Consider the following 12734-nt stretch of genomic DNA (forward strand, 5'->3'; position numbering starts at 1 on the left):
GGACGTTTCCCCCAGGGAGAGGGATAAGAAGACAGGCCCCGGGCATAACAGGGGGCCCCATAGGCAAGGAAAAGAAAGCAGGAGCATTACTAAAGCTACTTGTTTGAAGACTACTGCATTATTGTTTTCAGCACTGATGAGGTAAGTAGGTTCTTGGTTGTTTAATTTTGCCTGTACTTAACAAAAGTCTTACAAAAATCGTTGGAATCTAGTCTATTCTGTCCTGTGGCAAGTCCAAAGACCACTCATGCTGTGTTACACTGTACTGCTTCCAGTGATATTTTTGCTTTCCAGCAGTGCATGAATCATTCTTTGTAAGGCCCTGCATTCTTTTCTCCCTTTCAGGTTTTGAGCATTTTTTTGTTTTTTTATTGGCTGCATGATACACTGGTTCTAGGACCTTGAGACTACATTGGTCACAGATTTTTCCAACATTGAGTCATTTGATTTTGCTATATTTGTTTTTGTTTTTATCAGCGCTTCAGAAGGAGAAGAAAGTCAGTGGCTTTGAAAAGTGCCCCCTGTGCAAAAGAAATGTGTCCTTAGCCTGAAGGCTGACCATGACACCTGGTGTCCAATCTGCACAACTATGGTTCCTAGACTAGATCATTCTTGACCTGACCTAATAGAAAAGATCTTCATGTGTCTCAAATTCAGCCCATTGGTATCTGCATTGGAGTGTTTGACATTGCAAGACCCAGGAGTTGCACCAACCACTTTTAGTGAATTGACATGGGAGTGGCATCAGTTTCCCCCTCAACATCAAGCACCAGGCAGGTTCAGGGAGGCAGGCTGCCACCTGGCTCATCCCACTAAGAGTGAAAGATTCAGCCTCTTGGGTTATGGCATTGAGGGGCTCTGATGACATGCATCCAATAAAGGCCAAGAAGCATTGCTATTTCTCTTCATTGATGCTGGGAGCAGGAGATTCAAGATTACCCCCAGAATGTCCCCAAAGTGTTCCGATGAGGAAGAGAGCTTATTGTCCATGCATACCTAAGATTCACATCAGTCTTGGAGGGTCCAGTTATCAGCCACTGATACACCTCTTGTATTCCAGGAAGACATGACCTCTTCTCCTTCTTTCGAGGTTGCAGTTGGCACGAGCAGTTTTTGAGAGAAGCTGGATAAGAGCCAGAAGGCCCTGAATTCTAAGTTGCAGAGCATTGGTATACCAGCATAGACTGCATCCGTGTGTCTGCAGATGGATATCCAGCCTCTGCTGGAATACCTCTTGGCACCTGGCAGAAGGGCCACGATGCCAGTTACTGGAGCGAAATCGATATTGGAAACCACATTGATATTCTCCAGCCCATTGGTAGAGGAAACTTTGCCGAGGCATGGGAGTTCTTCAGAATCTAGGCTCCAGTAGACAAGTGCTGCATTCTCTGAGACCTTCTCTGCTAACCAGATGAAATCCAGGTTCACACCCTCAACATACCAGTCAGAATTGGACTTGGAATACTCATTGAGACACAGTTATGGATCTGAGAACTTCTCTAATCAGGAGGGACCCCTTCCACAGGAAAGGAATAGATCTCTCTTGGAGGATCTCTCCTTTGCCAATTCTTGTTAAGAAAATAGCAGATGTCATTCTGTTTATGTTGCAAAAGGAGGATGAGTCCAGAGAAAAGTTGCTTGACTTCTTCCAGTTTTTGGCACTCCCAAAGGATATCATGGGGAAGCAAGAAGGCATTTCTTTCAGCCAAGGAGATGTTTTCCTTCACCCCCTAAATCCCATGAACAAACAAAGTCCTTTGCAGTAGAGGGCCCCAAAGCCACAACAGCATCCTAGCCAAAATTTGGGATGATATATTGTGATATATTGTGTCCAGAAGGTTCCTGGATTCAAGAAGCAATAACTGCCTCACCAATCTTTGTTGGTCAAATCTGCTCTTAAGGCCAAGAGCTCTAGAACCCATTCCCCAGTGTCCCCTGGAAGGGATTTTCATGGCCTGAACTTGCGTGGAAGAAAACATTTTCAGGAAACTATACTCAATGCCTGACTAGCATTCTGTTGGCTTTTCATAAGACAGTATATCCAGGACATTCTGAAAAGAGAAAAAGATGACAAGCTTCCTTAGAAGCAGTGCAATGCTTTGAGCAAGGATGTAGAGTGTGGGAAAGCACATGGTCTAGTTGACAATTGATGGTTTCAATACAGCATTGAGAATCTCTGCAGTGGGTATTGGTACTTGCATTCTTGCCTGGCTGTTGGCCTCAGGTCTATGATAGGATGTCCAGGAAAGATTCATTGATGTGCCTTGCAATGGCGAGAATCGCTTTAGAGTTAAGGTCAAGGAAGTGATGTCTCAAATTTAAAAACTGTGTGTCACTTCAGACCCTCTCTACTGCCATTCCAGATCCCACTCTCCTCAATCAGGAGGTATCAGAATGGGGAAACAAGGCATTTCTTTCTGCCAAGGAGGTGTTTTCCTTCATCCCCTCTATTCCATGAACAAATAGGGTCCTCTGTAGTAGAGGACCCCAAAGCCACAACCAGCATTCAAGCCAAAATCTGGGATGAGGTTTTGATCAGATCACAGAAAACCTAGCTAGGATGCCAGTATCTCTACCAAAGACCCTTCCTATCAGAGGGAGGCTATGGTTTTCTGTAAACCATTGACCCAGAATAACTTTAGACACTTAGCCCTCTGCATACTCTGACAAGGATACAGATTTTGTCTGGGTGTCCCACCAAATTGCCCATCTAAACCCGTTTAGTCAGTTTCTCAGTATCAGGAGCTGCTGCAAAAGGGCTCTCCTCCCTCTTAGAAGCCAGTGCAGTTCATCCTGTTCCACTAAAGGAAAGAGGGTGGGGATTTTATTCCAAGTACTTCCTGATCCTGAAAATAATGGAGGGTGGGACTCCATCCAATCCTAAACCTAAGGGCTTTGAATAAGTACCTGATAAGGGAAAAGTTAGATAATTTTCCTAGGCACCCTGATTCTCTTTCTGGAAAAGGGAGACTAGTTATGCTCGCTAGATCTGAAGGATGCTTATACCCACATAAAGATATTTCTAAGTCACAGGAAGAATCTCAGATTTATAGTAGGAACGCACTAACTCCAATTTTATGTTTTACCTATTAGTCTGGTGCCAGCATCCTGTATATTCACAAAATGTCATGTGGTAATGGTGATTCACCTACACAAATTGGGGCTACATGTTTCCCTACATGAACAATTGTCTGGTCAAGAGCATGTCTCGAGGCGGTGCTATAGAATTAATGAGCAAAACCATCTGGGTGTTGGAGTTGCTAGGATGTACCGTCAATTAACCCAAGTCTCACTTGAGCATAACATCTCAATTGGAATTTATAGGAGCATTGCTGGACACAACTCAAACGAGAGCATTTCTCTCACAAGAGAGGATTACTACATTGATATCCACTGTGGATAGGATGGAAATGAGTCCATAGACATCAGAATGGGACATATGGTTTATTGGGCTTCATAACATCATCCATTGGCACGTCTTCACATGAGCAAATTACAGTGTAATCAAGCCACTCAAGATTTCTGAGACAACAACCACATCACCCAGCCTCTGAAGTATTCTGTCCTTGTAACTGATTTCATTACAATCTGGCCAGGGGAATACCCTCCCCAAATCTTCCTTTACAAATTATCCTAACCACAGATGAATCCAACTTGGACTGGGAAGCCCATGTTGAGAGGCTGTACACAGGGCCTTTGGTCTGCTCAGGTAAAGCATCATCAGGGTGATATGGAATGCTTTAAAAGACGTTTAGAGATCAGTTAATCAATAAAGGTACCCTTGACCAGTAGTGATGTTCTACATCAGTAAGCAGGGAGAAACAAGATTTGTACCTCCTTTGTCAGGATACTGTCCAGATGTGGAACAGGACCATTTATCAGAGAATTATCAGTGCCAAATATTAGTAGACAGACTGAATCAGGTCCTAGAACCACACGAGTGGTCCATGGACAGGGAGAGTTAACAAGTCAGATATTCTGTAAGTGGGGAAAGCTTATGGTAGATTGGTTTGGGTCCCCTCTGATCAGAAAATTATGGCTTTTCTGTTCTAAAAGTGGAACTCAAGGCAAACTAGTCTCAGATACCTTTATCCTGAATTGGGCTCAGGGTCTATTGTATACATATCCTCCAATTCCTCTAGTGGCAAATATCTTATTGAAATTCATATCAGATAGATTTTGTTTCCACTCCTGTGGAAGATGTCTATCAGGAAGCCAGTCAGGCTCTCATCATGGAAGATCAGGGACTGATGCACCATCCCAGCATTTGATGCTTGGCTCTCACTACCTAGATATTAAAGTAGCTATGCATCCCCTATATCTTCCTGAGAATGTATTACGTATTCTGGCTTCAACAGGTTAATGTGAATCAGTTATTTACTCTTTCGGATAATGGAAAGACTAGGGGGCACTCCATGAAGTTAGCATGTGGCACATTTAAAACTAATCGGAGAAAGTACTTTTTCACTCAACGCACAATTAAACTGGAATTTGTTGCCAGAGGATGTGGTTATTGCAGTTAGTGTAGCTGTGTTTAAAAAAGGATTGGATAAGTTCTTGGAGGAGAAGTCCATTACCTGCTATTAATTAAATTGACTTAGAAAATAGCCACTGCTATTACTAGCCAACAGTATCAAAGAATAGACTTAGTTTTTGGGTACTTGCCAGGTTCTTATGGCCTGGATTTGCCACTGTTGGAAACAGGATGCTGGACCTGATGGACCCGTGGTCTGACCCAGTATGGCATGTTCTTATGTCCTTAAAGCCTTATGGGTTAACGTGGAGGAGGTTTGTCTTGTGGTATGAGGAAAAAGACCCTAGATCATTTCTCCTGCACCACACAAAAACTGCTTAATTACATTATGCATCTTTCTGAATCGGGTCTTAAGACAAAAGCTTGGGTTTCATCTCAGTGCAATTGGTGCTTACCACTATCATGCATACCATACATCCATTTGTGTGCATCCTTTAGTTGTCAGTTTCAAGTGAACTTACTTCACTTGAAGCCTCTCATCAAGCCTTCTGCTGTGTCATAGGACCTACAGACTCCTTGGAGCTGAATTACCTGACCTGGAAAGTCAAAGATTTTGTTGTGGTCACTCTGGCTCATAGAATCAGTGAGCTCTGAGTCTTAATGACTTATCAACCTTCTATCAAGATTTTTCACAATAGGGTGATTTTATGCACCTATCCTAAGCTCCCATTTAAGGTACGGTCAGTCAATCATCTTTCCAACATTCTTTCTAGGCCACATGTCCACAAAGGTGAACAAGAGCTACACAATTTAGAGCCTTGTCCTTCTAATTGTAATGGACTGAAACTGTTAGAAAGTTCACCCAGCTTTTTGTTTCTTTTGACACCAACAAACCTGGAATTGCTGATGCCAAGTGCACTCTTTCTATTTGGCTAGCAGATTGCATCTCTTTCTGTTCTGCCCAGGCAGACTTGAATCTGGTGTGGCATGTTGAGGCTCATAGGGTCAAACCATGATGACAGTTGAAATTAACCTCCATGGAGGAGATCTGCGACACGAAGTTCTCTCCTCACATACACATCACACTTATTGGACTAGGACTCCTGTTGAGACAGTAGATTTGGCCATTCTGTCCTCCGAAGTCATGATAAGATGGGGAAACTTTTTTGGAGCCCCAAAGTCTGATCCTTCTACCCCTGCGTTGGAGCCATCGACCCTGAGAGGTCTTGGGAAGCCTCTCGGCACACTCCCCCTTGCTATTCCTCTCTAGTACTTTGAAGGATCACAGGAACGGTGATAGATCCTCGATTTCACCGTTTTCCCAGACATCGAGATTCTCCACTTCCTCGGTGCCATGGAAAGTCCCTGCCGAGCATTGAGGGAGGTCCTGAAACATCGCTGCCATTGGCGCACGGCTCCAGCAGCTGCCAGGCTGCCACCAAAGCAGCACAGTCTATTGGAGGCCCCATTCTCCAATGCCCCCTGTAATCCCAAGCATTCCCCACCAATATCGGCACCGTGCAACTTCGGGGGCCCGAGGAAGAGCTGGTGATACCTCGTCCACTCCCTTTCCTGGCCACCCCGGACTTTCAGGAGGAGTTGGACTGCAGGATGCAATCCGAAGTGCTCAAAGCACTACAGAGCATTGAGCTGCCGGTGCCACCAGCTCCCATACCAATGCCTGAGCCTCTGTTGTCGATACTCGCAGCTCTGCTTGAGCATCTAGATGTCCTTTTAGGTGCCCTTCCAATGCAACCAGTGCCTGAGGGGCATTCGGTTCCCCATCAGCCATCGAACCCCTGCACCGGAGCAATCCTGAGTCTCAGGTCCTCTGAGGAGAAAGATATGTCTGGTACCATGTTCTCCAGGCCAAGGTTCCCCGAGCCCTTGCCGGGTCCTTTTGGCCTCTGGTCTCCTAAACACCAGGGAAATCGTCTATTCCTGTGTGCCCTCAAGACCTCCGAAGCCATCGGAGCCCAGGGCGGATACTCCTCACGGACCTTGTCCATGCCACGCTGTTCTTAGTGAGGAGGAGGGGCCCTATGACCCTTGGAGTGATGACTGCACAGAGTCGTCCTCTGATTACTCAGATGAACCCCTCTCAGAGCCCTCTCCGCCAGAGGAGCAGCACCGGTCACCCCCCGAGGGCCTGTCCTTTGCAGGGTTTTTTAGGGCTATGGCTGAAGCCATTCCCTTTCAGCTACTCACAGAGGAGGATGCGTGACATAAGATGCTGGAAAGTACTCCAGTTTGTCGACGCTCCTAAGGAGATCGTGGCGGTTCCCATCCATGACATCTTTAAGGATCTCCTCCTTTTCATGTGGGAGCACCCCATTTCCATCTCCCCCATCAACAGAAAGGCAGATGCCACCTATTTGGTGCAGCAAGCCAATGGGGTTCAAGAAGTGGCACCTCCTCCACCAGTCAGTAGTCATGGAGTCCGCTCTAAAAAAGGCCCTGCGCTCCCACAAGAACACCTCCTCCCCTTCCAGAGCAAGAGCATAGGGAGTTTGATGCTGTGGGAAGGAAAGTCTTCCAAGGCCCCATGCTGGTCACCCGCATTGCCGCCTCTCAACTCTACATGACCCAGTACAACCGGAACATCTGAAAACGGGTCCAGAACTTTGCTGAAACCCTGCGTCAACAACAGCAGGAGGCACTTTTGGGCATCGTCCTGCTGGGTCTGGCAGCAGGCAAGCATGAGGTGCGTTCCACCTATGATGTCTTCGAGACTGTGGCCCGCTTGGCTCTGAGCTTCCGACCTCCGTCCAGAGGTGCAGGAATGGCTAGCTGACCTCCCCTGCACACGTGAAAATCTCTTCAGGGATAAGGTCCAGGATGCAATAGCACAGTTGAAGGACCATCATGACATCCTTCAACAGCTTTTCGCTAGCGCCTCTGATACTCCGCCCTCAACCAGGAAGTCCTCCAGGACAGAGGAAATATTATCCTCCAGCCTCCAGGGCTTGAACACTTCACACCAGCTTCAGGAGTCGCCCTCGCCAACAGCAAGCACCTAGATCCCAGCCAGCACCCCAGCAAGCCCTGACCACGGACTTTTGACTGGTGGTGAGGGAGCGGAAGTCAGTTGACCGTACCCCTGATTCCAGATCCACCAGTGGGAGGCAGGCGCCTTGGCTTCACCAATCGCTGGGAGGAGGTCTCATCGGACCATTGGGTCCTTACGATCATCCGTCAGGGGTACCATCTAAACTTCAATTGGCTCCCAGAGGCCTCTCCCCCATGTCTATCCTAGGGTTCGTCCGCCCAACAGGTCATACTTCAGACGGAACTCTTCGCCCTTCTCGTAGCGGGCGCAGTAGAACTGGTCCCTCACCATCAGCAGGGCCAAGGATTCTATTCGAGGTATTTCCTCATCCCGAAAAGGAATGGCGCCTTGCGCCCCATCCTCGACCTCAGGGCATTGAACAAGTTTCTCGCAAGAGAAAAGTTCAAGATGGTCTCCGAAAAGGAGACTGGCTCTGCTCCCTCGATCTCAAGGAGGCTTACATTCACATTGCCATCTTCCCCGACCACCGGGGAACAGACCTATCTCTCAAAGCTCAGTACAAGTCTTAGGGGCGGATTTTAAGAGCCCTGCTCGCCTAAATCCGCCCAAATCCGGGCGGATTTAGGCGAGCAGGGCCCTGCGCGCCGGTAAGCCTATTTTACATAGGCCTACCGGCGCGCGCAGAGCCCCGGGACTCGCGTAAGTCCCGGGGTTTTCGGAGGGGGCGTGTCGGGGGCAGGCCCGAACCGCGCAGCGTTTTCAGGGCGTGTCGGGAGCGTTCCGGGGGCGTGGCTACGGCCTGGGGCGGCCCGGGGGCGTGGCCGCGCCCTCCGGACCCGCCCCCAGATCGCGTCCCGGCACGCTAGCGGCCCGCTGGCGTGCGGGGATTTACTTCTCCCTCCGGGAGGCGTAAATCCCCCAACAAAGGTAAGGGGGGGGGTTTAGACAGGGCCGGGCGGGTGGGTTAGGTAGGGGAAGGGAGGGGAAGGTGAGGGGAGGGCAAAAGATAGTTCCCTCCGAGGCCGCTCCGATTTCGGAGCGGCCTCGGAGGGAACGGAGGTAGGCTGCTCGGCGCGCGCCGGCTATACGGAATCGATAGCCTTGCGCGCACCGATCCCGGATTTTAGCGGATACGCGCGGCTATGCGCGTATCTACTAAAATCCAGCGTACTTTTGTTTGCGCCTGGAGCACCAACAAAAGTACGCCTATTCGCGGTTTTTGAAAATCTACCCCTTAGTGAGCATGCGCAGTGTTCCCACACACACAACCTCGTGAGCCCCTCAGCCTGATTTTGTTTGAAGCTCTGCACAGATGTGTGACCCTCTTTTTTTTTTTTTTTTGTTTTACTTTCAAACTTTTCTCATTGCGGTTATATTTTTTTTTCTCACTGCCTGGGCAGCGCCTCAACAGCACTTTTAAATGCTACTTAAAAAAAAATAAAACAGTACAGAAATTTCATCAAATTTTATGTTGTCTGGGCCTAAGAAGAAGGCTACTATAAGCAGCTTGATTGACTGCAGCTGTGGGCACTGGATATCTATTATGGATTCCCATGAAGTCTGCTATAAGTGCCTGGGTCCCAACCATGATATTTGAATAACTGTTTCAAATGTAGTTGCACAACCTCCAGGGCTCAGCAATTTCATGCTTGGATCTTATAGTGCTTAAGGATAATCATAATCATGAGTCCGGACATCAAAGCCATTCTTAATCCCAAAGTAGGACGTCCTGTGACTCTCACTGTGCAGAGCACCAAGTAAGAGTTCCTCTTTTCTCTACACCATGGTCAAGGTTCCCCTTCAGTTCTCATATCTGCCTCAGACTTGAGGTCAAGCAAGGTCAAAAGTACATAAGAACATGCCATACTGGGTCAGACCAAGGGTCCATCAAGCCCAGCATCCTGTTTCCAACAGTGGCCAATCCAGGCCATAAGAACCTGGCAAGTACCCAAAAACTGTCTATTCCATGTTACTGTTGCTAGTAATAGCAGTGGCTATTTTCTAAGTCAACTTAATTAATAGCAGGTAATGGACTTCTCCTCCAAGAACTTGTCCAATCCTTTTTTAAACACAGCTATACTAACTGCACTAACCACATCCTCTGGCAACAAATTCCAGAGTTTAATTGTGCGTTGAGTGAAAAAGAACATTCTCCAATTAGTTTTAAATGTGCTACATGCTAACTTTTGTTTGAAGAAGGCACCTCAGCAGGGCCTGTAGGAGCTGAGAAGATGAAACAAATGCATAGCCCTGCACGCCCTTCATCAGTGCCTAGGAGGATGCAGAGACGTATGAAAGACATCTAATCCACTAGGTCTATGAGGTATTCGATGCTACAGCCAGGACTTCATGAATGGCCATTACAGCGCACAAGTTGACTTGCCATCGATCTGTATGAAGACGTATGATTGGCCAGCAGATGTTCTCTGTATGAGGGACAAAGTGTTTGGAGACAAGCTCAGACTGTTGCTCAGATTAAGGAGTGTCAAGCTACCATTCAGTCTGTCAGAGAAGAGACAAACTTCAACCTTCCAGGTTTCAATATTTTTCTTATAGACATGCCATCTGGGGACAGAGAAATACGTACGGTACTGGAATGTAATCCATTTTGAAGTGTCTGAGAAAACAATATAATTCAAATAAATAAATTCTTTCAGAAATGCCCCTTCCGCTGTTATCAGTGTCATCAGACCACCTGTGTCCTGCAGCAGCTTCCTGCCAGGAGCCGTCAGAAGAGAGAGACATCAATCTAAGGGCCCTCAACAGCCACCGGTGTATGGTTCTTGCCCCCCTATGCCATACACGAGACTCAGAGAAAATTTTGAAATTTAGTAAAATGTTTATTATGGTAAATAAATGACTGGCCAATCACAATATAAGTGTCTAGGAAGGAGAATAAAGGGTCAGTAAGAAACACTGAACATCTTGTGATTCCTCCTTCCCCATGTCACAATCTTACAAGGCTTATATACATTTTTTTCTAGTTACCTTTGCCAAGTATTGATCATTTCTAAATGTGTCACTCTGACCTGGCTTCCTTCCCCTAGACCACCTGCACCCCAACATCTGTTTTTCTTCTTCCTTTCTTTCTTTCGGATCCAACATGCCAAGCTATTTTCATCTCCCTATGATACTTTGTAGGAAGACATAGATCATCTCTTATCAGTCTCTGTATTCTCCTTTGTAGTTGGTTCTCATAAAGCCCACACACACATGTCCTACGAGATGTCCTTCATGTCTCGTTGACTTAGGCCCACATCCTGTAGTTGTAATTAGCTGCTGTAATTACAGCAAACAGCACAATACATATTTGACATGTGCTGGTACATGCTTAGCAAGGCCTAGTACAGCAGTCCAGCAATCAGAATTATACCCAGGTGAAACCTAAACCACATTTTTGACAGATCAAATCAGACTCCTTGCCACCTTTAGTGGTGGAGATGATTCATTCCTTTCATTGAGAGTGGATGAAGATCACCAGAGACCATTGGATCCTGTAAATTCTGGAGTGTGATATGCTTCTCACCTTCCAACAACCTAGCTCAGCTTATGAAGCCTCCATTTGAGCCTCTGGAATCCACTATTTTACTTTAAAGTTCCCTGCATGGAAAGTACTGTTTTTAGTAGCTTTCATGTCTGTTCAGAGTCTGTGAATTACAAGCACTGGTCTCTTATTCACATACCATCAGTTCTTCTACAACAGGGTGGTCCTACATACTCGTCCTAAGTTGCTTCATAGAAACATAGAAATGACGGCAGAAGAAGACCAAACGGCACTTTATCCATTTTTTTCCCCTTTTTTTTTCTCTCCCACCTGTTACTATTGGCTTCCAGTACCCTCCAGCCCTAATTCCCCTCCACCCCACCACCAATTTAGAGAGCAGCGCCGTATCTGCATTCAAGTGAACGTCCAACTCAATTAGGGGTAGCAACCGCTGTAACAAGCAGGCCACACCCTTACCCCATACTCTTACCCACCCCTGTTTTTATTTTTTTTATTTTTTTGAGATAGCAGCCCTCCATCCTTCCGCTCCGTGAAGGTGGAACACCAACTACTGGCCACTGGCATCCCGCTCCGTGAATGCCTCTGTGGCTACTGCCGCTCCGTGCAGTGTTTGAATGCCTCCTCTTTATTCACGCCCTCTAGACCTGATGGATCCACAGTGTTTATCCCATGCCCCCCCCCCCCGAAGTCGTTCACAGTTTTAGACTTCACCACTTCCTCCGGAAGGGCATTCCAGGCCCATCTAGTCTGCCCAGCAAGCTACGCACTTTATCCATTTTTTTCCCCTTTTTTTCTCTCCCACCTGTTACTATTGGCTTTCAGTACCCTCCAGCCCTAATTCCCCTCCACCTCACCACCAATTTAGAGAGCAGCGCCGTATCTGCATCCAAGTGAACGTCCAGCTCAATTAGGGGTAGCAACCGCTGTAACAAGCAGGCCACACCCTAAAGTGGTATCAGGTTTTCACATCAATCAGGCCAATGTGCTACCTCCCTTGTTTCCAAGGCCACGTGCGCATACAGCTGAGAAGATTTTTCATTCTTTGGACTGTAAGAGAGCTTTGGGTACTATTTGAGAGAAACTCAGTCTCATTATCAGGCTTCTCAGCTCTTGGTATCTTTTGATCCCAATAGACTGGAAGTGGCAGTAGCCAAGCAAACTCTGTCAAATTGGTTAGCAGACTTTGTTGTGTGCTGGCTGGCTTGCAGGTTACTGATTCTCTCAGGGCTCACTAAATGGTAGTTTCAGTGGCTTACCTCAGGGCCACTTCCATTGAAGACATTTGCAAAGCTGCAGCTTGGTCGTCTGTGCACACCTTCACATCCTATGTCTGGACAACCATGGCAAGAGGTAACAGTAGTTTTGGACAAGCAGTTTTTCACAGCCTCTTTACCCAGTAGTCAACTCTCCACTCATGGGGCCAGCTTGCTTATTCCATAATTGCTCCATTTGCAACCCTCAGCTTGGGACTACCAATGTGTCATGGCTCATTCAGTCCTGCTTGACAAGGAGAAAACAAGTTTGGTTACCCAAAAACAGGGTTTTCCATAGCAACATGATGAATTAGCCATGCTTATTACCCACCCACCTCTCTAGAGAGTTAACTACCTAGCTAAAGCTTAAGCTCTGAAAAAGACTTAAGGGCTCACAAGGCAATGAGTGTGCAAAAACCACTGTGCATGCTCAGTAACACTTTTTGTCATATTTCAAAGTTTTTATTTTTGCCCCTGCTCCAGCTCAACATT

At 46.9% G+C, this 12734-nt stretch overlaps 1 protein-coding gene and 1 long non-coding RNA gene across 6 annotated transcripts in view; one reads left to right on the forward strand and one right to left on the reverse strand.

Moving 5' to 3' along the window:
* Positions 1–12734, forward strand: part of NT5C3A (5'-nucleotidase, cytosolic IIIA) — a 198295-nt gene that overhangs the window by 79189 nt on the left and 106372 nt on the right. The window lies entirely within an intron of this gene.
* Positions 1–12734, reverse strand: part of LOC115084648 — a 64091-nt gene that overhangs the window by 48416 nt on the left and 2941 nt on the right. The window contains exon 2 of the long non-coding RNA XR_003854621.1: positions 12246–12486. This is a non-coding gene — a long non-coding RNA (uncharacterized LOC115084648). The remainder of the gene's footprint in view (positions 1–12245; positions 12487–12734) is intronic.

Source organism: Rhinatrema bivittatum, chromosome 2 (genome assembly GCF_901001135.1).
Source record: "Rhinatrema bivittatum chromosome 2, aRhiBiv1.1, whole genome shotgun sequence".
NCBI classification, from domain to species: domain Eukaryota; kingdom Metazoa; phylum Chordata; class Amphibia; order Gymnophiona; family Rhinatrematidae; genus Rhinatrema; species Rhinatrema bivittatum.